At 52.3% G+C, this 24,459-nt stretch overlaps 1 protein-coding gene and 1 long non-coding RNA gene across 3 annotated transcripts in view; both read left to right on the top strand.

The window, feature by feature from the left end:
* Positions 1-1,542: 1,542 nt before the first annotated feature.
* On the top strand, positions 1,543-2,209 carry LOC140896517 (uncharacterized). Its single transcript, XR_012154565.1, has 2 exons — positions 1,543-1,709; positions 2,008-2,209. It is a non-coding gene; the product is annotated as an uncharacterized LOC140896517 (long non-coding RNA).
* A 5,132-nt stretch (positions 2,210-7,341) lies between these two features.
* The window catches only part of ADGRG1 (adhesion G protein-coupled receptor G1), a 39,204-nt gene continuing 22,086 nt past the window's right edge, over positions 7,342-24,459 (top strand). For both annotated transcript variants that reach the window (XM_073307410.2, XM_073307411.2), the window contains exon 1: positions 7,342-7,536. The gene's annotated coding sequence lies outside the window, so the exon portion shown is untranslated. The remainder of the gene's footprint in view (positions 7,537-24,459) is intronic.

Genomic DNA, 24,459 nt, shown 5'->3' with positions numbered 1-24,459 from the left:
GCCAAGTGTTTAGGACTGGAACATTGCTGAGAAAAGCCACTGAAGTACTTGAGCCCTGGAAGAATGATGCTGTCCCCTTTGCCAAGTCATTACATGTCCTGATGCCCGAAGATATCCAGTTGGAAATTCTTTGTGCTGATACGACCTGGCCTCTCATTCTCTCTGAGTAAGCCACAAAGAGCCTTGTTGAGGATCTAAATTGTGTCGTCTAAATGAGATTGCCCTGGGGACATCCAGCAAACATAACCTCTCCTCGTCCCCATGAGCATGCAGTTTCAGAAAGGATATTGGCAAATATATGACCTGATTCAGGTGGAATTCTGAGACCACTTTCAATAAAAACAATGGGTGAAGCCTTAATGAGACCTGGCCCTTACAAAATACAGCATAGAAGGGCCTTGCCATTAAAACTTGAAGCTCTCCTACTCTCCTTGGTGATGTTATTGCCATTAGAAAGACTGTCTTAGCTGACAAATGGAAGAAAGAACATGAAAGCCAGTGGCTCAAATGGTAGTCGCACAAGTCTTGCCAATACTAAATTAAGGTCAGGGGAAGGCACTAGTTCCCTTAATGGAGGTTAATCCCTTTAGGCATTTTAGAAGCCTTCCCACCATAGGATGGGAAAAAATAGAATGCCTATAGAACAGAAGGTGACTGGAGAACTGGCTGCAAAGTGGACTTTTATTGAACTCATAGAGAGACCTGATTGTTTTAAGTCTAGTAGGTATTCCACAATATCTTCCTTGGATGTTGGCTAGCCCAAATCGAAAATCCCCCCTGCACTCCCACCCCACTTAGCTAGGTGAGTTGCTCTGGTTGAGCTTTTCCTGCTGTTAAACAAGGTGTTCTGGACACCATGTAGAAAGAACCTCTGAGGATGTTAGCCAGTCAAAATCCACACAGTGATGTGGGTGAGGACTTTGCCGAGATCTTAGGTGATTTAGTCTGGGAGAAGTGGCAGGCTTATGGGAGGCTGTATTGGAGGAGTCTGAAGATCTGAAAAACAAAATTTCCTCAGCCATGCCAGAGCTATTGGAATCATTCTGGCCTGATCTTGTTTCAATTTTCCGATGACTTTGGGAATCCTGGGGATGGAGGGCATGAATGCATAAGATCTGAGCCCCAAGGAAGCACAAATGCATCTGTTATCAATCCTGGGCTGTGACTGCCCCAGCACAGAAGCGATGACATTTTCTATTCTCCCTGGTAGGGTATCGTTCAAAAGCAGGGATATCCCCTTTATTGAAAATCATCTTAACTATTTTGTACATCAGAGTCTGTTCATGGGCTTGGATGGACTTCTGCACAGGTGACCTGCTCAAACACTCTGCACTCTGAGAAGATGAGATGACCTGAGGGCGATGTCGTTCCAGATGCAGATGCACCAGAGGATAATGGGCTGATTAAGGTAAAACATAGCAGTCGTATGATCTGTCATTACTTGGGCTGGGAAGGCCTTTGATAGATGGTAGGGAAACTTCACAGGCATAAAGAATGGCCCACAGCTCCAAAATGTTTTTTTTTGGACAGCTGATTCTTGGCTGGACCAGAGACCCTGAGTCTGTATGCTATCTAGATGAGCTTCCAAGCCCAGAGTGGATGTGTCCCTCACTCACATCTTTGATGGAAGAAAAGGGGAACCGCATACCTCACTGTGCAGATGTTTTCCAGACTCCTCCACTGATGTAACAAAGATACGATTTGAGCAGGTAAGGAGCTCAACATGTCCAGAAAATGCTTGTTCAGCTGATACGCAGACCTCACCCAGCTTTGCATGAACCTCAGATGACATGTGATACACTGAGTCACATACGTGCCGGATGCCATGGGGAGCAGCAGCCTCAGACAAGAGCTCCCTGTGGTTCTCGTTGAACTTACAGATTGGTGCACAGGTTTAGTAGGGACTGGAATCTTTCCAGGGGCTGCAGTTGTAGAATCGAGAATGGCCTCAGTGAACTCGATTCTTCGTACAGGGAATAGTATCAGTTTGTCCTTGTTTATTTTCAGACCCACCTGTGCAAACAGGAACTGGCTCTGATGGACGCTGTTTGTCACTTGATGCGACCACAAATCAACCAGTCGTCCAGAGATGGGAATATCTGAGTCACCTGAGATGTACTGCTACCTCTACCATGCACTTTGTGAGACTTCTTGGGACTGATGAGAGGTAGTGGTGGTCCCATACTATAAACCTGAAGTACTTTCTGTGGCTTGGGTGGATAACTGCATCAAAATAGGAATCCTGTTGGTCCATGTACCAATCGTTGGGATTTAAGGATGGGGAAATGGAGGCAGGGGACACCATCCTGAATTTTTGCTTATTGGTAAGATGTTCAATTTCCTTAAGTCTAGGAACCTCCTCTCATTTGGGGTGAAAATATCAGGAGTAGAACTGACTTCCCTATGGTATAAAGGGCCCCCTCCCTTCCAAGAGCTAGAAGAAACTGCAGCTCTTGACGCAGTAGTTTTGTGAGGAGGACCCTGAATAGGGAAAGGGGAGGATGCTGGGGGTGGGGCAAGAACTGGAATTGGATGGTGGATCCCAGTTCCATAAGTCTCTAGAACCCACTGATTAGTGGTTATGAAGTTCCAGGCAGCAGAGAAGTGGTACGACAGGTTTCCAAAGGGGGGGGGAATGGGTTGGGAAGATCCAGAATAACTGGCGCACTGCAGCCAAATTGGCTGCCTTGAGACTGATGGGTCGAACATATTCATGCCAAAGCAGAAGGCTTCCTTCGTGGAAATCTGTGCCGCTTTCTGGAGGAGTCAGGTGGAATGGAGGGCTAACTATGGTGCTGTTGAGGCTTGCCTTGCCTCCTCTTGGGGGCTAGCTACTCACGTACGTAGCCAGGGTCCCGGGCGGGGCTGTACAGCCCATGCTGCTGCCCAGCTTGCTGTGGCTTTACTCCTGCTGTTCTTCCACTAATTAGATCAATGCTCCATCTGCTGCCCTCCCACCTCTGATCGCGGTGGAGACATACCCTTTGAGAAGGACTCTCAGATACTACATTTGTCCCTACCAGGCCTGTCACCTAAACAGATGAGAAAGGCTCCACTTTTTATTCACAGAAAATTGTAATACATTTAATGGCAGAGGGGTGGGAAAAGAAGGAAGGATTGGAAAGTGAGGCCACACCGCAGCATCTACATCTACAGCAGGGCGGGTGCATGAAACCTGTATGGTGCTGTGACCACGTGGGCCAGGTCGCAATGCCCGGAGGGAGAGGCGTCGCCACGATGTGGGTCATGGGCTCTATTCAAGTTCACGATTACCATGAGCACCACACCCAACTCACAGCCTGACAGAGGAGGCATCTCGTATGCCTGTCATTAACAGGCACAAATGCCTGGCAACCTTTAGAGACATGTTAGATACATGTCTAAATGGCCATTAGGGCCATTTTGCATTAGGTACTGTAGAGTTTGAAATTAGAAATACAAGTGTACAAGACTTGGGAGGAGATGTGGTTAGATGATTAACAAAGAAAGCGAATGGTTCCTGTAGTCTGTAAATCGCAAGATCAAAAGGAAATATTAACACTGAGAAGAAACTTCGGTGCAATAATGTCATTGTATGTCTCTTTAAAGTTTGTGGTAAATTGTCTAAGAGGGGCAGTTTTTAAAACCTGGGGACTTATGCCTGACTAAGCTCGAACCAGAATTATTCAGAAGGATTTCCTACAGAGGAGAACAAAGGAAACATTATCAAACCCAGACTAACGACTATGCTAACTCCGATTTACACAAGGACAAACTGCTGATAAGCCAGGAAAAGCAAGCTTCGCTGCCAGCTCCGATGGAGTGGGTGGGTACAAAGACATTCAGGGTGCATGTACCAGCCAGCCAGGTGCTGCTGGCTAAGAGTCTCGGGCCAAGTGCACTAGGCGTGCACACCCCAACGGTGAAATGTTTATGTGCACAAGCATTTGCGGAACAAAGAGCTGCTCAGCCAACACCCCCATACAGCTATTATAGCAAAACCCTCACGTTAGATAAGGGTTGGCTGGGGACCATGGTAAACTCAGACAGTTAAATAGCTAATCATACCTCTCTCTCTGCCTCCCTGGTCCAATCAAAGCTATGACCTCACCCACCCTGTCTACCACACACCTGACTTCTTTCTCTTCTCCCTCCGTCCAAGAGAGCAGGTGAATGTACAGTAGCCACTGAAGTCGGTGGCGACTGCCCTCTGCCATGAGACACGAAATGCAGTTAAGTCTCTTCCCATGGCTCCTGTGCATCACACCTGTATTATGTGGTGCCAAAAGAAAACAGAATTGTGGCCAAAAATGGGGCAGATGAAGCCTGAATAGCTCAGTCGGGACAGGAACCCAGCAGAGAACTGGAGCTGGCAGTTGACATACTCCCAGCTGGAGTCAAGTGGCCTGGCATGAGTAGAGAAAGGGGGAAATCCTCCAAGCTGCTCCATGTGGCAGGCCCAGAGGTGCTGGAGAACTACAATCCAGTCCCTTCCCTGGGATGCCTACAAATCATTACTCTTTGGCAGCGATTGGGCTCACAGCCATGTCTCACCTTCTTCTCCTCCCGGGTTGTTTATTCACCTGTTGCACGTTGTCTCAGTCCTAGACTGTGAGCTCTCCAAAGCAAGGACTCTCTCTGTGCTACTTGTGTGTAGAGTGCCCCATGCAATCCTTGATTGGGGTTTTTAGGCACTCCCACAATACAGACAATACATACATTAATTCATAAGAATAGTGGAGCTGCCAACGTCCGGGTACTGGTCCCCCTGGGCCTGTCTGCACTGTGAAACTGACTGCACAAGTACAAGCCAAGGCTACGGCTGGGGGAAGAGGAAGTGTCTTTTAACTTGGTTGTAACACAGTTAACACGGGACCAAATTCACAGCTTGAACTAGGGGGGAGGGATAGCTCAGTGGTTTGAGCATTGGCCTGCTAAACCCAGGGTTGTGAGCTCAATCCTTGAGGGGGCCATTTAGGGATATGGGGCAAAAATTGGGGATTGGTCCTGCTTTGAGCAGGGGGTTGGACTAGATGACCTTCTGAGGTCCCTTCCAACCCTGAGATTCTATGATTCAAGCCTCAGCGCCCTGCCCCCCACTTCACTCTACATACAAATCATCCTACCCCAGTACTTGGACCCAGGATCCACGGGGGCGGAGGGTCCGCGCCTGCGTGAAGCTGGGACCAAGGGTTCAAGCCCTATTGCTTTGCCGTGTAGAGGCAGCCCTAATGGACTGGGAGCCTGCCAAAAGTATCCCATGATCCCAGAGGTTGACTTTCTTTGCCCTCTGGACAGGCGAGTTGTCCCTCGCTGCACCATGAACTAAGGCCCACATCTGGGGAGGGCACAAGGAAGCCTGGCATACGGGTGATTGGACTTGGGCCTGCATACGTAGACATTGGAACTGCAGGTGGTGACCCAGGATTCAACAGTTCCTAACCTGTGGTTACAAATGAGCATAGATGCTCAAGCCCTAGGTTAACAAACCCAGGGTCTCCTAATTCAAGTGCTATTAACCCTGGGCTGTCATTGCTGTGTAGACATACACCAAATAGCCTTAAAAATGGATGATCCCCAGCCAGAGCAGCTGTGTTTTAACACCAGCAGCAGGACCTTGGTGTGGACAAGGCCAATAAGGACGCTGTGGATTTTCTATTTTATTCAAGCTGTTGCTTACCTGAGGCAGGTGGGAAGCTAGACAAGAGCCAATCAATCTGTAATAGTATCAGTAACTTGCACATTAATTCCCATCCTCTCTGTACTCCTCACTGACTTGTTAACAGAGACGTCCTCTCCTTCCAGGGCCTCACTCCAGGGTGCAGTTATCAAGCCATCCGCTTCAGCAATGATAAGCGGTGCATTAAACACTAGTGCATTAAACCTCGGGGGAAGGTGACTACTGGGGAGGGAGAGGAATGAGGGACCACCAGTGTCTCTCTGGCATGTGTGTAGGGGTTGGAGGGTGCCTCTGTGTGTGTGTGTGTGTGTAGGGGTCTGAGGGTGTGTGTGTGTGTAAGGGGTGTAAGGTGTGTGCATGTGTAGGGGTGCTTGTGTGTGTGTAGGAGTCTGAGGGTGTGTGTGTGTGTGTGTGTAGGAGTCTGAGGGTGTGTGTGTGTGTGTAGGGGTCTGAGGGTGTGTGTGTGCGTGTGTGTAGGAGTCTGAGGGGGTGTGTGTGTGTGTGTAGGGGTCTGAGGGTGTGTTTGTGAAGGAGTCTGAGGGTGTGTGTGTGTGTGTGTGTAGGGGGTCTGAGGGTGTGTGCATGTGTAGGGGTGTGTGTGTGTGTGTGTAGGGGTCTGAGGGTGTGTGTGTGTGTATGTGTAGGGGGTCTGAGGGTGTGTTTGTGTGTGTGTAGGGGTCTGAGGGTGTGTGTGTGTGTAGGAGTCTGAGGGTGTGCGTGTGTGTAGGAGTCTGAGGGTGTGCGTGTGTGTGCAGGGGGTCTGAGGGTGTGTGTGTGTGTGTGTAGGGGGTCTGAGGGTGTGTTTGTGTAGGGGTCTGAGGGTGTGTTTGTGTGTGTGTGTAGGGGTCTGAGGGTGTGTGTGTGTGTAGGAGTCTGAGGGTGTGCGTGTGTGTGCAGGGGGTCTGAGGGTGTGTTTGTGTGTGTGTGTAGGAGTCTGAGGGTGTGTGTGTGTGTGTAGGGGGTCTGAGGGTGTGTTTGTGTAGGAGTCTGAAGGTGTGTGTGTGTGTAGGGGGTCTGAGGGGGTGTGCATGTGTAGGGGTGCCTGTGTGTGTAGGGGTCTGAGGGTGCCTCTGAGTGTGTGTGTAGGGGTGTACGGGTGCCAGTTGTGTGTCTGTGTGTAGGGATCTAAGGGTGCCTCTGTGTGTGTAGGGTGTTTTGGTATAAGGGTGCCCGGGTGTGTGTGAGTCTGTGTGTAGGGGGGTGTGTGATGGTCTCTCCGTGCGGTGGGACCTGCTGAGGGCTCAGGGTGGCTGGGAGGTGGGCAACCAGCCCGCTCCCGGCTGTCCTTCAGACAGGCCAAACCCGGGGGGGGGGGGGGAACACACAAACTGGGCTTGGTTTGGGCTTGTGAGTTGCTTGCCGGCTAGCTTTGGGCTTGTAGCTTGTTGCTTTTTCTATTATCTGTTTGGACTGGCTCCTGGCAAGCCGGGGCCAGGGGCGGCGAGGGGGCCAGGCTGCACGGGGGGGGCTCCCGTCGCACCGAGCGGGGGGGGTCCCCGGCGCCCGCTTGCTTTGAGATGGGCTCAGGGGGATGTTTGGAAGAAAGCCGGGGCGCTTCTCCCCCCGCTGAAGGCGCCCTGCCCGGCCGGGGGGAGACCCGCACACGCCCGGGCGGCTCCCAGGACGGCTCAGGTGAAGCCCCGGACGCCTCCGAGCCGCCCCGGGGCGGAGCCAGGCGGGAACCCGGCCCACGGGCGCGGGGAGGGGGGGCCCGCTGCGGAGGCGCCGGCGCCGGCGCAGCCCCCGCCCTGCGCGCCTGGCGCTCCGCGGGGGCTGCCGGCTGCTTCCCCCGCCGGCCGGGCAAGGGACCGCAGTCCCAGCCCTCGCTCGCCGCCGCCGGAGAGCCGCGCCCCGCCGCTCGCCCCTGCGGAACACAGGTACCGGCTCCGCGCCGTCGGCGGCTCGCCAGCCATCGGGGGGCCCGGGCTCCAGCGCGGGGGGTGTTAAGGGGTGCAGCGATCAGGTCGCTAAATAAGGCAGCGCCAATACTCCGGGGCTCTTTCCTTGCGCCCTGCACCGCTCACCTTGGGCGAGGAGGGGCTGGTCAATCCCTTAGGAAGAGGAGGCGGCGGGGGGGCGTCAGGAATGTGTTTGCCTGGCAGAGGCGGGCAACGCTTGGCAAGGGGCGAGGGACTTTCCCTTTAAATCCCCAGGTGCCCGCCTGTACAATCACTGGCCCTCCCTGGATTTCGGCCAAGGGACCCTGCAACCAGCTGAAGATCTGTGGCTAGTGGACTGAGCCGCCCAGGAATCTCTCATTCTGGGGGCTGGCAGGGAAGGGGGGGGGGGCTAAAGGGACCCACTTATTTGAGACGTGCCGCTGCAAAACTACTAAAGACAGGGCTTTCGTACCCATGGGTACTCATGTAAAACGGACAGGCTGGGGCCAGGTGCGTCTTTGATCCCTCAGGAAGGCCCTGAGTTTTAAGGCGCACCTGGCTAGGTGGATGCATGGGTATTTTTCAGCCTCTTGCTAATGAGGCAGTCCTGCGGTGGGGTTTTGGTCAGAAACGTTTCGATGGCTCTGGGACTGGCAGGCTGCTGGTGAGCAACTCCGGAGATCACAGAGGAGTCTTCGCTGGGTGCGTCTACGCCGCCCTCGGGGGCACGCCTGGCTCAGGCTAGCTGCCTGCCTCTGGGCTCGCCCTATCCCCCTTGGTCAGAGCTCCCCGGGCTAGCCTGGAGCTGCAACGTCCACACCGTTCTCTTTAGCCCACTAGCTCGAGTAAAGACTGCGTGCTCTGCTTTTCCAGTCAGCAGGAGCTAGACGATAAGGGGGTCAGTCTGGGGGGTAACTTCCTTTGAGGGTTTGTATTAAAAATTCCAGTCCCAGGGTGCATTACAATGCGCTGGAAGTGGCTCAGGTTAGATTGCAACGACAGTTCGGCCGGAGAGCGATTGCGTGTCTCCCCCCCCCCCCCCCCCCCGTGTCTGCTGGATCTGTCTGGCCAGCCCCGGGGAGTAGGGAGCCCCCCAACTAAGGGTGGGGATGAATTCCATTGCCATTAAACAGCGCATCCTCCAACGGCCCCCCACACCTACGGCCACTCCCCACAGCTGAGCGAAAGGATCCTGGAAAACCTTCCCGCAGCAGCAGCAGGGGAGGGCTCAGCTGCGTGAACAACTGTTGGTCAGACCACGAGGCAGGCAGGTATGGATAAGCCCGGCCTGGGGGCTGTGAAGGCTCGTTGGGCTGGGCGATAGCTTCATTCCAGCTAGGGCTGAGCGATCACTTTATCCACTGATCCAGCCATACAAGGTCTGACTGCAGAGCCTAGTTCAGGGGGTTTTTCAACCTTTTTTCATTTGCAGCCCCCTAAAAATTGTTGAGCGGAGGCACAGACTCCTTTGGAAATCTTAAACCACTGCCCTAGTCCCAGCAACTCAGTCTTGTCCCTTGCCGGAGCCCTTCCATCTCTTGTCCCTGTGACCCTATAGCCGGTTCACCTCCGCAGACATAGTCTTGTGGTGTTGGACCATGTTGAACCGCCTGGCGGTGCCAGCCCTGAAGAGAACTTCACTCTGACGATTCACTGAACATCTGGGCTCACCCACCCCTGCGTTTTAACAAGGAGGGTTGCATCTGCCCCTGCTAGTACCACCTCAAGTGAGGTCTACCTCAGCCTTCCCTTGCAGAACCGCTGACACCCCAGAGAACCCTTGTTGTCCCAAGGGATGCCTAGTGTGGATTTCAGATCATGTCAGCTCGCTCTTGGTGGTTCCAGCTAGCACTCAGGCTTTGTCCAGAGCAACAAGTGCATGGATCTGCTGGTTGCTGGTCTTCCAGCAGAAGCCACAAGAGACCAGTTAGAATCCTCTGCACTGTCTATGCGGCTCTGATCTGTAGCGCTCGCACAAATCAGGCGGTGATGATAAATGCTACATATTTGATCGCCGTCCAAATCTTAATCCAGCAATTTGGAGGGAGGGGAGTGGGCAAAAGGTGGAGAGGGAGGAAATCGGAAAGCGACAGGTTTGTAAACAGCAGCAGTAGTGGTGGGAAAGGGGATCTCTGCTGATCTCTTGCCATAGTGGCAAGCGCAGTTCCCAAACCTTGAGGTAGCACGGCTCTGGTTTTGATGGAGGCAGTTTTCCTAGCTGTGTGAGAGCAGCCGTCCCTCTCAGTGAAAGAGCCCAGGGGGCTGATACAGGACTACTGAGTTCTGTTGAGACCACCAGGGGAACTAATTGGTGCCGGTATGGGTGGTGGTTTCATCATGTGGACACCTGCTCACGCGTAACCAGACCGAGACCCACCAACTCATTTCCCAGCAGCTCCAAAGCAGCTGTTTCATGGCACCAACGTAGATGAAAGGCTCTCCCATCCCCTTTTTGAGGCTGGCATCTTAAAACCATGGTTTGGTGGAGGGAAAGGGTGTAAAAGGCATAACAATGAGAACGGGAAAGTCATGACACACAGTGCTGGAATGAATGCTAGGTTGTGTGTCATGGGAAGTGATGGGGAAAGCCAACTACAAACCCTTTATTTTAGAAGGGCTTACGGCTGTTTGTTAACAATTAATGAATAGGTCATGACCATTCACCACCCCACTGCTGCACTGCCCAGGACCCGTGCTGACATCTGTGTAGGAGGCTGGTGAAGTGTGCGGGTGACAAAGCACTAACGCAGCCCAAGGAATCGTCCCCCTGGCACAAGGCAGCCGTAAAGCCGGCCAGAGGAAGATCCCCCCCATTGGAGGGGGATCCCACAGAGCCAGTGTAGCAACTCCTCTGCTACACCCATTCCTGGCTGTTGGCATAGGGAGTGTGGCTGGGAACAAGGTGGGTGGACAGAGCTTCCCAGGACCCCGCCGATCCCAAGCTTCCATAACAGGCCCTTGGAGTCACTGGCAGCCAGTGTAAGTGACAGCAGGGCATGAGACTGCTCTGATTGATGCTGGGGACTGGACCTGCACACAGGCGAGCAGCCCAGGATCAGGGGCCATCTCAAAGCCGTCTTTGCCTCCACCCCATCCCAGCGTGCACTGTGCATACCAGGGTTGAGATTGTGTGCCCAGAAGGTGAAGCCCAGTGGAGCTTGGGGACAAAGCTGGCTTTAAGACACTTCTGTGACCTCAGGATTTGGGGCTACGTTAGGGACTTAAATGACTTTCCAGGATAAACTAGAATACCACTGGGGGTGCTCCAATCCACAGCAGCCTCCCATGGGTGGCTCTGTAGTCCTGAATAGCCCAGAGTCTCACAGGGGATGTGCTAAGGACACGTTCCCTCCTGCCTCCACCACACCTTCCCAGATCAGGTGGGGGTGCCCTGGTCTGTGAGAGGGGCACTCTGGGGTGGACTGGCAGGGGGTGCAGGTCATGACGGGGTGCACTGGTCTGGGTGAGTGGGACACTCTGGGGTAGAATAGCAGGGGGTGCAGGTCAGGGTGAATTTTCTCCCTGCCCCTTGTAGCACAGTTCCAACCTCTATACATTGCTGTCCCTGGGTCCCAAGTTGAGATCAGGGCCCATGACTCATTGGAAAAAATCCCTAAGTGGCCTTGGTTTTGTCACCAAAGCCACAGTGTGACAGACACCCAGCCTCACCTGTTATGGATCCCAAGGGAAAACCAACCCCCCACCCTTCAACAAAATCCCAAGAATGTATGCCAAGCGCTGCCTTTCCCTTTCCAGGGGAGAGCACAAAGGCTTTTGTGAGGTCTGATGCATGGCCCCAGGTTGTGTGACTCACTCCATGCTCCGAGGGATTTGGCAGGTTACCGATTGCGCTTGAGTGTCACATGAGTTTATGCCATCCCCTAGGAATTCTGCATTCATTGAAATGCCACAAACATTCAGCCAGCCGTGATCAGACTACAAAGGAGTCTATAAAGCACAGCGAGGCTGCTTTACCCAGCCCAGGAACATTTCCAAGGTCTCTTTGTACATAATGCTGCCAGCTTTCTCAGGACTTCCAAAGTCACAGACACACATCTTTGGGTCTGATTCTGCAATCCCAATCCCTGCCTTTACCCCTGTATTGTGCCATAGACTTCCATGGCATTTTTCTTGATTGACATGCATTCAACTGAGAGCAGAATCTGCCTCCTCCTCATAAAAAGGTCTGAGACTCCCATGACATCGCCCTGTCTTTGCCACATCTATGACTCCCAGGATCAGAATAATGTGTCTTACGCCTAGCAGGAGGGGAGTGGCAAAAAAGGCCCAGCCAGGAGTCAGCACAGACAGAGGGGAGTAGGGCTTGTTCCATAATGAGTTTCATGCTTCCAAATTGTTGACCTATTCAGGCACTTACAGAGGGATTGTCTGCAGGGATCTGTTGGCATGATGCTAATACTTAGCATCTCTCCTCCCAAGATCTCAAAGCCCTTTATGTTATCCCTATCTTATACATGACGGTATCTGAGGCACAGAGAGATTGTGTTTTGCTGAACGCCACCCAACGAGTCAATGACCAAGCTGGGAATAAGAAAAGGAGTACGTGTGGCACCTTAGAGTCTCTTTTCTTATTGTGAATACAGACTACCACGGCTGCTACTCTGAAACCTGCCAAGCTGGGAATAGATCCCAGATCTCTGGACTCCCAGCACTAATCCCTGTACCATCCAGAACCTCTGTCTTTTTTGCTCTTTCCCGCATGTTCACTGGCACCCATAGGTGAATGTCACTCCACAGCTATTGTAACTCAGTGACTGCATTTACCTTGCACCTTGTATCCGGAGAGCCCCAAGCAGCCAACAAAGTGATTACAGTCTGTGTGTGCAGGAAAACATTGAGTACACACTTGTGTGCGTGTCTGGATCACTTTACCCCATCCTGCCGTCCCACCACATCCCCCTACGGAAATGCACCACTAGAGAGGAGGGCAGCAGTTTAAAAGCATGCAGTGTCACTGTCTGGTACGGTTCATGCCATGAGTGCCAACCTCAGGGCCGACACCACAAACTGGTGGTATGTTCTGTAATTAGATTTCACCACCCCAGTAACAAATATGACCTCCTGGATCATGGTAACAGTCTGGCCATGGAATCAGACACAGTCCCCTTGGGCACTGCAGTCTGTCTTGCCACCCAGGCAAGCTGGGCTGTGTGATAAATGGTCACTTACTCAAAAGTCACAAAATATTCACTTTGCTCCCAGTGCCGAGAGACCAGTCGCTTACCCCAGGTCAGTTTGTACCTTAGATCTCACACTAAAGACCATGTTGGTAGCCAAGACTATAGTAAACTAACTAGGAAAAAGAAATGAGTTATTTACAGGTTAAAGCAGACACCATATAAGCACAGGTGAGCTACAGTCTGTGGTTCCAAAAGATGACAGAGGTAGTCATCTGTCCACTGAATGTCTTTTAGGGGTAACCCAGGTTGACTCTGGGGATCTCTGCCTTTGTTTCCTAGCTTCAGCCCGATGAGAGTTCAAACCTCAAAGAGATAACTGTTTCTTCTAATTTGTTAGTCTAAGGTGCCACAAGTACTCCTTTTATTTTTGTTTCTTCTTGTGAGCTTCTCTATATACCCTTCCCCCAGAGCTCAAACCAATGGGATGAGAGCTCCTGCATGTAACTTCTTCATGGGTGGATGGGGCAATCAACAAAGTTTGTCCTACAATGGAACCATTTAGTCTTGATGGTCCTTCTTGATGGGCAGGGGGAACCACTCTTCCTGTCTAGGTTCGTGAGTTCAGACCAGGCACTTTTACAGTTATAAAGCAAAACTTATTACGTTATAGCACGGGACACAGACATTACAGGAAAGATTAATGCATGCCACAACTTAGTGTTTAATGTTTAGACTCATCTTTACAAATCTAACGCCTACCTTTGTACAATATTTGCTGCAAATATACAACCATGGTTGAACAATGATCTATACGGTCATAGGTTATGTCAGTAACGTCACAACAGGTGAGCTGGTCTGGTTTCCACCTATGAATTTGTAAGTGCTCAGCTGAAACCTACAGCCTTGGCAAGAGCTGGCACCTGGTTTACCAGCACCATGCATGCATCAGCACTTCACATCTGTCCAGGATACATGGAAGAGTATTGTAACCCATTGAAACCACAGGAGAATTTTAGGTGGAGAGAAGACACGAGCTGGAATGTGGACAGTCCACCAAGGCAAAGCATCATGGTATCTTTCACAACCATGAGTGACCCAGATGAAGACAGCATCTGCCCCCAATGCTATATTAGGTTCTCATTTCAACACTGAGTGTGAGTAGGGTGCCCTCTCAGCAGTGCTGCTCACAGCACTTGGGTTTTCCATTGAAGTCTCCTATTGAGGTGGGTAGCTGGACCCTCCTGTCTTTTATGAGATCTCTTGACAGCAGCACCCTAGTCTCAAAGCGAAGTGAGTACTGGTCACCTTCTGTTCCCTTTAATGCTATAGTGTTTTATGTCACAGGCATGCCTCTTGGTTCTTTCTCTGCCCTGCTGGTCAGACCATGGACAGTCTAATCCTGTTGTCCAATTCTGAAAAGATAGCAGGAGAGTAGATGTCCAGCTGAGTGCTATGGTATGTCGAAGCAAGCTGAGCTCAGCAGGACAGGTCCGTGGTTGGTGTGTAGGAAGCTAAAGGCAAGAGACATTGAGGGACTGACAATGCTGGTGTAGCCTCTGACCTCAGCGGATGGTTCTCAGAAACAGGATTGCAAAAGGACAGGACAGTGTGGTGAGCATTGCAAGACACTGGCTGGCTGGCTGGCCTTGTGACATTATTTCCAGCTACCCAACTTCAGAGCCATGAGCAAGGCAGCGTCCGGTGGGGAGATGTACCAGGGGGTCAGCTCCCCGGGCCCAGTAGAAATATGCACCAATGTGATCGGAGCGTCCTCTTTAGTATCTTAGCAACATCTTGGCCATGGTCACTGTTGAATCCAACATTCAGCTCCTGACCCTGCAGTGCTGAAAAGGTTTCTACTGCTGCCTCTTAAACGCTTATCTGATCACGTGGCCACAGCATCACAGAGACACAGCTTGCATGTGTACTAAGCGAACGGGGTGAGGGGCTATTATTATTATTATTATTAGTGTTGCAATTCTGAGAAGATACAAATGTGCTTCCAGACCACACGGCAAGCCCTGCATATCTGCAGGGAGCAACTTCCTGCTCTGGCTCAGACAAAAAACACTTCATGAATGAGAAGATGGAAGAGTCAAAGATGGAATAAGTAGGTTGTCCAGGCTTTCCCCAACTACTGTGTAATGCCTTTTGAGTATCTAGGGAGGCAACATCGCCACAGGATGATGTCAAACCCTGACAATTAATTAGTGATACATTATTTATATTGTGGGAGAGCTTAGAGACCAGCACCCCATTGTGTAGGTCCTGTACATACACACAGTAAGAGACAGCTCCAGCCCAAAGAGCATACAGTCTCAGACCAAAGGAGCGTGACCATATGATCATCCCCATTTCGCAGATGAGCCAGGAACTAGACCCTAGTCTATTGCCTTAACCTAACCTCCGGCAAGCCACAGGATCACTCCTCTGAAATAGTCGTCGGTCCGGAAAGCTTGAGGGTGGGTGGCCACCAACCCATCTCCTTTACAGTCCATTTATAGCTCTTGCAGAAGCTACAGCCTTTCCGGTTCATTGAGCAAAATGCTGGAAGTTCCACATTCAAAGCAGGAGCAACCAGCGTTGCATTTTTAGCCAACCCAGCTAGAACACTTTAGGAAACGAGCAGTCTAAACCTTCAGCCCCCAGACAATAGCTCTTACCACGTATCTGCCTGAAAAACCACAAATGCCGATAACCGTCTGCGCCAATAGTTCCCTCTTCCACTGTTCGCAGCTCACAAGGTGAGGTTAGCACTTTATTTCCTCACCCCGCTTTCTCATTCCGAGTCCGCTAATTTAGTGGCCCGAGCCAGCTCCCAGCAAAGTCAGAGGGGGTCTTCCCATTGACTGTAATGAGTTCAGCCCCCTGTGCAGCCATGTCTGTTCTTTTTTCCTTTTCAGTAGAAGTCAGACTGTAGGACTGAGAGGTTCAGTGTGTATACCATTACCCATGATGCATCATGCTTGAGGTTTCTTTGAAGCCAGTATTAGTGATATGGGGTATTTAATAAAAGACAGAGCTGGCTGAAGACTGAGAAAATGTTTGGCAAATCTTAGTTTCCATTCAGCTCAGCTGTATGCAAATCCTTTCGTGATGGCAAATACACAATGCTTCAAAACTGGTCTGCATGATTCAGATGAATGAGTGTGCCTTCAGCCACTTGCAACTCAAACGGCCCGTTCTGCAGCTCAAATGCCAACATTATGAATAATGCGTGAGCTGCCATTTGTTCATTAGGGATGTTTTTGAGTTGTTTGCACATCCCAACCAGCTCTTAAAAGGAGAGGCAAAAATTCAGTAAGCAAAATCAGCAAAGAGAATTTGACCTGCTCTACTAGAGTGTTTTTATCTCTGACAAGAAGAAGCAATAGCGGGACTTGCCTCTCCCTTATTTACAGGGTAAGCTGGGCTCTCAGAGGGCTTCAAAGTCGAGTGAATGTATCTCCCCAGCCCCCTAATGGGGCAGGTCAGCAGATATTATCCCCATTTAACAGATAGGGAAATTGAGGCAAAGAATGTTGACATTTTTCCAAAAGCAGGGAACAGAACCCAGGTCTTCTCACTACCGGTCATGCACTTAAGATATAAGACCATCCGTCTCCTTCGTAAGGAAAAAAGATCAAATAGCAAGTAAAACGCAGCTTCCAACAGCATCGCTAACCCCAAGCATTTAAACAGCATGAGATTTTTTTAAAATGCTGCATTCTTTTTATTTGCCTCCTGTTTTCTGAGCCTTTTGCATTCATGTTTCTGAGCTTTTCTCCGTCACCACCAGGGCTCAACACTTACATTCTATGTAGTCTCATGTAGTCAGCCTTACTCCAGGAGCTGGGGCTTTAAGAAAATTCCTTAGTATCACAAGTCTTATGATACCAATCATGACAGCTGGTAACATGGTGCCAACATCCTGCTAACTGTTGTGTACCCAGTTCTTGGGTGTAAGTCCAATTTCACTGACACCAGTTTTATATTCTGTTGGCTCCTATTCTTATTCCCGATTTATACTGGTGTTAGTGAAGTCAGAATCAGGCCCACTTTGTTTCTGGTAGCTGGCACCCTGCATTTGCTGCAGCTAGCTCTAGGCTGGAGCTTTACAGAGAACCAGCCATCTAGGACCCTTCCTCATGCTGAGTAGTCCCATTTTGCATACCGATTTCAGGTACTCCATGCAAAAGGCTGTATATTGAGAGTCAAAGTGGGCTGAGGGTGATGCACAGACCCTGGACTGGATGTCTCTTGGTGAGAGTTAGGGGGCAGAATCAGGAGCCTTGCACAAGTGACATCTGCCTCCGCCTGACCCCAGGATCCTAGCCCATTACACGGCTGCTTTTGCAGCGCAGGGCTTCTGCCATCAGGGGCAGGAAGGGAGGTGCTCCATCTGAGCCTGCATCCCCTCTGATTACTTAATGCCCCTGAGATCCATCTGTACTCTGTTTGTGACTAAGCAGGAACTTTTATGTGCTATTGTTCTCCATCCAGCCCATTGAAGTAACTGAATAGCAGGCCTTGAGGTGGGTTCTAAATATACCGCAAGGCTCGTTCCTAGCTGCGGCCTGGGGGAGATAAGGCTGTTTGTGCTGCCACGGAGGAGGAAGAGGCTGCGGGTTGGTGTCTCAGGATACAAGGATACAGAAAACAGCTCAGTTTGGCCTTGCAGAGCCTGTGGGGAGGAAGGATCTGCCTGGCCCTGGGAGATAGTGATGGGCTTGGGTGGGTTGTCAGATCTCAGGCTGATTAGAGGCTGGGCGTCTGTGGTGAATTTCTAAGAACAAAAAAGCTCTGAGGAGAGGGGAGTGCCAACGATCTGGTGTTCCCATGCAAGACCGCACAGCCCACCATCTGCCTAATGTCTATATAGCTAATGCCGGCCTGTGCATGCAGCTGGTGCATCGGGGCCTTGTGACTACACTGAACCGAAGGGAGAGCCCAGCCCAGGCCGAGGGAGAGCCTGGCACAGGGGGGCCAGGCTCAGGGGCGGCAGGGGCCAGACAACCTTAAGCCTGGTCTCCACGAGCAAACCTCGGGCCTGCGGTAAACCTCCCCCACACCCCACCAGGCTCAGAGGCTGGAGCCTTGGCAAGACACCTGAGCTGTCTGCTGCTCACGACAGAGCTCTGTGAGGCCCAATGCTGGGCCTGCTTTTTGCTAGCACGGATACGTCATCCGAGAGCAGCAACCCCTTCCCCCCCCGACAACTCTAGGGCACAGCGAGGGGCGAGCCAGACCTGGGGAGCCGTGAGCTGGGGCACAGCCCAGTCCTAGGACAGCAGCCAGGCCTGTTATTAATTTGTATTCCCATCGTGCCTAGGAGTCAGGGCCCAGCACCTGTCGAGCAGCGAGGGGAGAGCCTAGCCCTAGAGAGCAGCAAAGTGGGGGGGGAGAGCCCAGCGCCAGCCAGCTGTGGACAGCAGCGATATGAGAAGAGTGCAGCAGCTGCCTGACAGCCTGAGAGAGCTGCTGGGGGATGACTCACTGTCCCACAAAATGTGGGACGATTTTCAGTGTTAGCTGATGTCCCCTGGGTTCTGGGCTGAGGGCTGTCACCACCGCTGTGATGCTCAGCGCCTCTCCTCTGCTCTCCTCTGCTGTTGGCGTGAGCAATTGCACGAGGTGCAGGGTGATGCCCTAGCCGGTTGAGATGTGCGGCTGCACCATCTGGGACTCCCCTGGGTCAGAGGGATCCCAGCCCTGTTTCAGAGGCCTACACTCCAGCCAAGCAAGCAAAATCTTGGCGCCTCTGTCCCCTCTGAGCTTTCGGGCTCTCCCTGGTGCAGAAGCCCAGAGCCACCCCACAAAAGCCCAGCACTATCTGTTCTTGGGGAGCCCTGCAGGTCAGCATCCAGGGGGCCTGAGAGGTGCTGCTGGGTGAGCAGCACCCTGTGGACCTGATTCGTCATTGCCAAGGGGCTGCTGGGCAGGCCCAAGGACCCCCCTTGCACAGAGCCCCTCGAGATTCACAGAGGTGTGGGCAGGGAGAGGGATGGTCAGGCCATTGCCATGCCTAGCATGTCTGCACCCATCCAAAGCTCCATGGAGCAGGGCCAAACCAGCCCCTGGACAGAGGAGGTGCAAGCACCGGATGGCTCTGCCCCGGGTATGGAACAGCCCCTGGAGAGAAACTGGGCTAGGAGAGAATGTATGACACAGAGGGCAAGAGAGCGGAAGCAGAGGAGAGCCAGCCAGTCCATTTCTTTGGAAAGCGGAGCTGGGATTTGCAAGCCCAGCAGCCAAGAGCCAGGCATTCAGGGGGCTGCCAGTCCAGGGCTGTTCCCACAATGCCCAAGCCTTGTCACAGGGCAGCCTTGGCACCCCTACTGCTGGTGTCAGCAGCCCTTCAACTTCAGTACCTAGAGCCCCAGCCCAGCATGCATGGTAGAGAGTGCACCGCCCCCTCCGTGCAGAGATGTCATGCCCCATCTCCAGTAGGTATGAGGGGAACAAAACGCAGCCCCCTGCATTGGCTCAGTGGGCCAAGACCCCTGCTGGGAGCTGGCACCAAGCAGCTGCCGCAGTGACGAATGGCCCCATGCAGAAGCAGGGAGTCTGCTTATTTCCTTGAGTGCGCGTTACAGGGGCCTGTATCTGCCTTCCCGGGGGTTTTACGTTTTGGCCATTGTTCAGAGCAAGAAACCCCGTTCTGAGTGTCGCACTGCTTCTGGGCAGGGAGTGCAGCCCTCGTGGAGGGAAATACCAGCTGCCCCATGGGGAATTTAGCTTTCAGTCAAATATTCTGTAATTAACATTTGTAGATAAGTCAATAAAACCCCAACCGACCAATGACACGTTTCCTAGGGGGTGGCAGCGGGGCCAGGTGAACGCAGTGTTGGATGAAGCCAAACCCTCTGACAACCCCATCCAGGGTTGGGATCCTGCTGCAAGGTATCCTGCTAGGACATAACTACATCAATACAGGCCAGCCGTGGAGACACCCCGGCAATGCACCATCAGCCTGTCCCAGCGCAACCGTCTGCTGGTCTCCAATCCAAAATACAGAGATGGGCTTGACTGACCCACGCACGAGAGCTTGGATTGTCTCGCTGGTAGTCACCTGGCTTTAGTGTGAAGCAGGAGAAAGTCAGGCTCCACCTGCATGGGGACTGGAGGTCTCCTTGTGAAGAAAAGGCCCTGAGGAACCAGAGAGAAGTGCCAGCCTAGGGAGTGGAACACAGGGTGAGAGCCTCCTCTGAGAGCACCAAAGGTCTGGCTGCCCCTCCCTGCAGCTCCTCTATTCCAGGAGGACCAGTTCTGGTAGGATGCAGGCTGCCTCCGAAAACACCGTGGTGTATCCTTCCCCATCTGTCTTGTGACTATGGGCCTGTGTGGGAAAAGCTCCCCAGGGAAAGCAAAGCAACACAAATCCACCGCTGTCTTGCCAGTGCCCTGGAACAAGATCCATTTCCCACCCATGTGGTGGTTTTTCAGTCATCCGGCAGAGGTGAGCGGAGCCCAGGTGGCAGAAGAGAAGGGTTTGGAGATGGCATGAAGGACTCAGTCTGTACTCACAGGGCAAAGAGTGCGAACCTGAAGCGCCCCTGTAAGTAGTTACTTAAATAAGGAATGAATGTAGTTTAAAAAGAAAGGAGCCCTCTCTGGATATGAGCGAGCAGGAAGTACACGAAACAAGGAAAAGCTAAAGGTCGCCTGTGTCCCCGGTGAATCAGATTTGATTGGTGCCTCAAAAAAGGAGGGGAGACTGGGGTGGCGAAGGCACCCTCAGGGGAAATGCACCCCGTTCCCGGGGACTGAAAGCCACCTGTGCTTCCCACAGAGAATCTCCACTTGGGGGAGCACCAGAGCTCAGCATGCAAATTTTCCAGGTTTTATTTATTATACAGAGCTGAGGGCTGCCCTGTGCTCTTCAGCCTGGCACCGACCGGCAGGGGAGCCCAGCCCTGCCCTTTGCTCATCATTCCGGCAGGGAGCGAGGGCTAGGAGCTGCCAAGCAGGGCTAATGTCAGGCCCTGCCTTCAAGCAGCTTTGTCCTGGAGCACAGCTTGGCAGTGCCTTGTGTACCCCCCTCCAACAAACAACCCCATCCTGACCATTCTGGAGTCAGCCCAGTGGGCTTCGGAGGGGATCACCCTGATCTCTGCTGAAATACGGGGCCTCGAGGGGAGGGGAGGAGAAGCTGTGAAATGGACGGGTCTCTGAGCCACAGCTCATTGTCGGGGCATTGCACTGCAGAACAACATCGCACCCACCACAGGGCGTGCTTCAGAGCCAGCCTCCCCATGCTTCCCACCCAGGCCACAACGCCAGCGAGGACCAGAAATCACTAGTTTGCTGAGGCCTGGGATGTGCTACAAACTACAACACTCCCAGCCCTGCTGCAGAGCTTGAACCGCTTGAGTCCAAACCACATAGACATACAAAGCACCAGCCATGCACTGAGGGCCACTTGTGGTTACCTCCCCTCAGCTGGGGCCCTGCCCATCCTTAGTTACACCTCACAGCCCTCACTAATTACCATCTGTAGCAAACTGTGTAATCTGCACCTTCAAGAGGAGGAGAGAGGACAATGAGTCCCATAACTGCTCCGTGTAGTCACCAACCACCCCCTTCACAAAGCCAAGCGCCGGAGCCTGGAAGTCCTGGATCGCCCAGGAAACCAAGTCTCCTGGATAGCACTGCCAGGGCTGAACATATCGTGACAGCACTCCTGTAACACGGTGTGCCCTCGCCACCACAGCACCTCCTGCTGGTTACCTCGGGAATTAGCTCATCCCAGCCTCAGTGCGCCTCCTGCTGGCCAGTGTTTCCCTACCGGTACCCGCTTCCTTTCCTTCTCCACCACCGTAGTTCAGGTCCCGCATCCCTCCCAGCCTGCAGTGCCCCTTCTCTTAGGTACTCCCCTGCAGTGGTGCCCCCACACTCAGGGTCCTCCCCTCCCTGGGGAACCCCAATCCCCTAAGACCACCTCATCTCAGTGACCCACTGCCAGTCTTCATCTAGCCCCTTCCCTCAGGGGCAAACTGCAGCCTGAAGTGGTCACTCATCATCAGCCAGGGGGTTGGACCTGCTGCCTCTTCCTCCCCTGGCTGCTTCCCCACAGCCCAAGGACCTCCTCCAGCCCTGACAGCAAGGCCTTTTCTCCATCAGGCAGCCAGGTCCATCTCCCTCCGCAAATGGAGAGAGAGGGACTGCCTGCCGTCTGGCCCTGCAGCCCTTTTATAGGGCCCAGCCTGGCCCTGATTGGCTGCCTCCCCGCCTTTTCTGATTGGCTCTCCGTCCCAGCCCTCTCCAAGGGCTGACTTTTAACTCTTTCAGGGATGGAGCGGGGTGACCGTCCTGCTACAGCTCCCCACTCCTGGATAACATCATGCATCTCTGGCTATAGCTGATTCCCTTGCAAAGAATCATAGATATGAAGGTTCCAGAGTAGCAGCCATGTTAGTCTGTATTCACAAAAAGAAAAGGAGGACTTGTGGCACCTTAGAGACTAACCAATTTATTTGAGCATGAGCTTTCATAAGCTACAGCTCACTTCATATGAAGGGCAGGCAGGGACCTTGAGTGGTTCTCAAGTTCAGCTCCCTGCACTGAGACAGAACCAAGTCGTGAGGTCTTGCAACACACAGCTTTATGGGAAAGCAATGTCAGCACAGCCCGGGATCAAGAGAGGGTGGGAAACCGCAGCCCCCACTCTGGCTCCCTTTCCCAACATGGCTTCATTCGGTGAGCAGCACAAGTGCCTCAGAAACAGGCCAGGATGAAGCTGATACAGCGTGCGCCAGCGTGTGGAGGAAGGGGAAATGGTGACCGTGCACCCAGGCTGTATCCCTCCCCAGCTTCAGGGTGTGCTGCCTGACACCTGGGCGCTGCAGTGACCCCTGAGAGGGCAGCGTGTGCGGGCTCCTGGCTCGATGCATTTCCTGAAAGCAGAAACAGCGGCGATGAAAATACCTGGGGCAGCGAATGGTGCGCCAGGGAGACCTGCAGTCAGGTCTAGAACTCGCCAGGCTGCTAGCAAGAAAGCAGCTCTGGGGCTGGAGAGCAGAGAAGAGGAACGAAACAGGCCAAGGGGCTGGGCCCTGACAGCCAGCTGCACCATGCCAGGGGCCACGTAAGGGGTGGTTTTCAAAAGCCTGCAGACTTGGCTTGACTCTGCTCCTGCTGAAGCCAATGGTCAGACTTCCACTGACTCCAGAAACAACTCTAAGGGAAAGGGTGAGGGTGGTGTTGAATCTTTAGCAAAATCTTCTTTTCTCCCAAATGTTAATTAGTCATTAGAATTAAATAGGCCTCAACAACTACAAAGCATTTTAAACTGCCTAACTACAACTTCTGGCCCCTTAACTTTCAGCCTCTTGTGTCATCATTTTACTAGTTTTCCAGCCACCATAGGCCACGTCTGCTGTCATAACCATACAGCTAAGGGTAACCTAGAATTCCTCCTTACCTGTAAGGAGTTAAGAAGCTCAGATAACCTGGTTGGCACCTGACCAAAAGGACCAATGGGGAAAGAAGATACTTTCAAATCTGGGGGAAGGCTTTGTTTGTGCTCTTTGTTTTGTGTTCTCTGGGGAAGCAGAGAAGCATCAGGTCAGAAAACTCCTCCTAAAATCATGCTAAAATGAATCTCGGTATTGCAAAAAGAGTAAGTAAATAAAGCAAGGCGTGTTAGATTATCTTTTGTTTTTAGCTTGTGAATTTTCCCTGTGCTAGGAGGGAGGTTTATCCCTGTTTTTTGTAACTTTAAAGTTTTGCTTAGAGGGGAATCCTCTGTGTTTTGAATCTGATTACCCTGTAAAGTTAACTTGCATCCTGATTTTACAGAGGTGCTTCTTTTACTTTTTTTTCTTTATAATAAAGTTCTGTTTTTAAGAATCTGATTGGGGTTTTTAGTGCCCTAAGAACCCAAAGGTCTGGTCTGTGTTCATCTGGTTTACCTATTTGGTTGGTAGATTATTCTCAAGCCTCCCCAGGAAAGGGGGTGAAGGGGTTTGGGGGGATATTTTAGGGAAACAGGAACTCCAAGTGGTCCTTTTTCCTGAATCTTTGTCTAACTCACTTGGTGGTGGCAGCAGTACCCATCCAAGGACAAGGAAGGATTTGTGCCTTGGGGAAGTTTTAACCGAAGCTGGTAGAAATAAGCTTAGGGGGCCTTTCACGCGGGTCCCCACATCTGTACCCTAGAGTTCACAGTGGGAAGGGAACCCTGACATCTACCCTGGGGGAAATTTTGCGCTTTTCCCTCGTTGCTAGAACCAGTCTGTCTGCACTAGATGTTAGCAATTTTGGGAGTCCTAGTGTAAATGACCACCCAGGAGACAGGATGAAAGACTGTGGGTATGTCTACATAGCAAAGAAAAACTCGCAGCTGGCCCGTGCCAGCCAACTCGGGATTGCGGGGCTCCGACTGCAGGACTGTGTCACTGCTGTGTAGATTTCTAGGCTTGGGCTGGAGCCTGAGCTCTGGGATCCTCCCACCCTGCAGGGTCCTGGAGCCAGGGCTCCAGCAATGAAATAGCCCCCCAGCCTGAGGCCCGCAAGCCTGAGTCTGCTGGCCCAGCCCAGCTGGGGGGGTTTCATTGCTGTGTAGGCCTACCCGGACAGGCAAACATATATCACCCAGGGAGGGAGAGGGAAATGGAGAGAGAGAAGATAGAGGAATGGGCTGATTATTAGGTGAGAGGGCTGGATCGGGTCCGGAGATGTAGAGTCGATGGAAAGGAGTGAAGACTGGGCGTAGGCTGGAAGGGAGGATGTGGGAGAAGAGGAGGACAGAGAAGATTGACAAAGGGGGACGCAGAAAGAAGGAGGGAATGTGAGAGGA

Source organism: Lepidochelys kempii, chromosome 12, assembly GCF_965140285.1.
Source record: "Lepidochelys kempii isolate rLepKem1 chromosome 12, rLepKem1.hap1, whole genome shotgun sequence".
NCBI classification, from domain to species: Eukaryota; Metazoa; Chordata; order Testudines; family Cheloniidae; genus Lepidochelys; species Lepidochelys kempii.
This window is presented reverse-complemented; position numbering and strand designations above follow the sequence as displayed.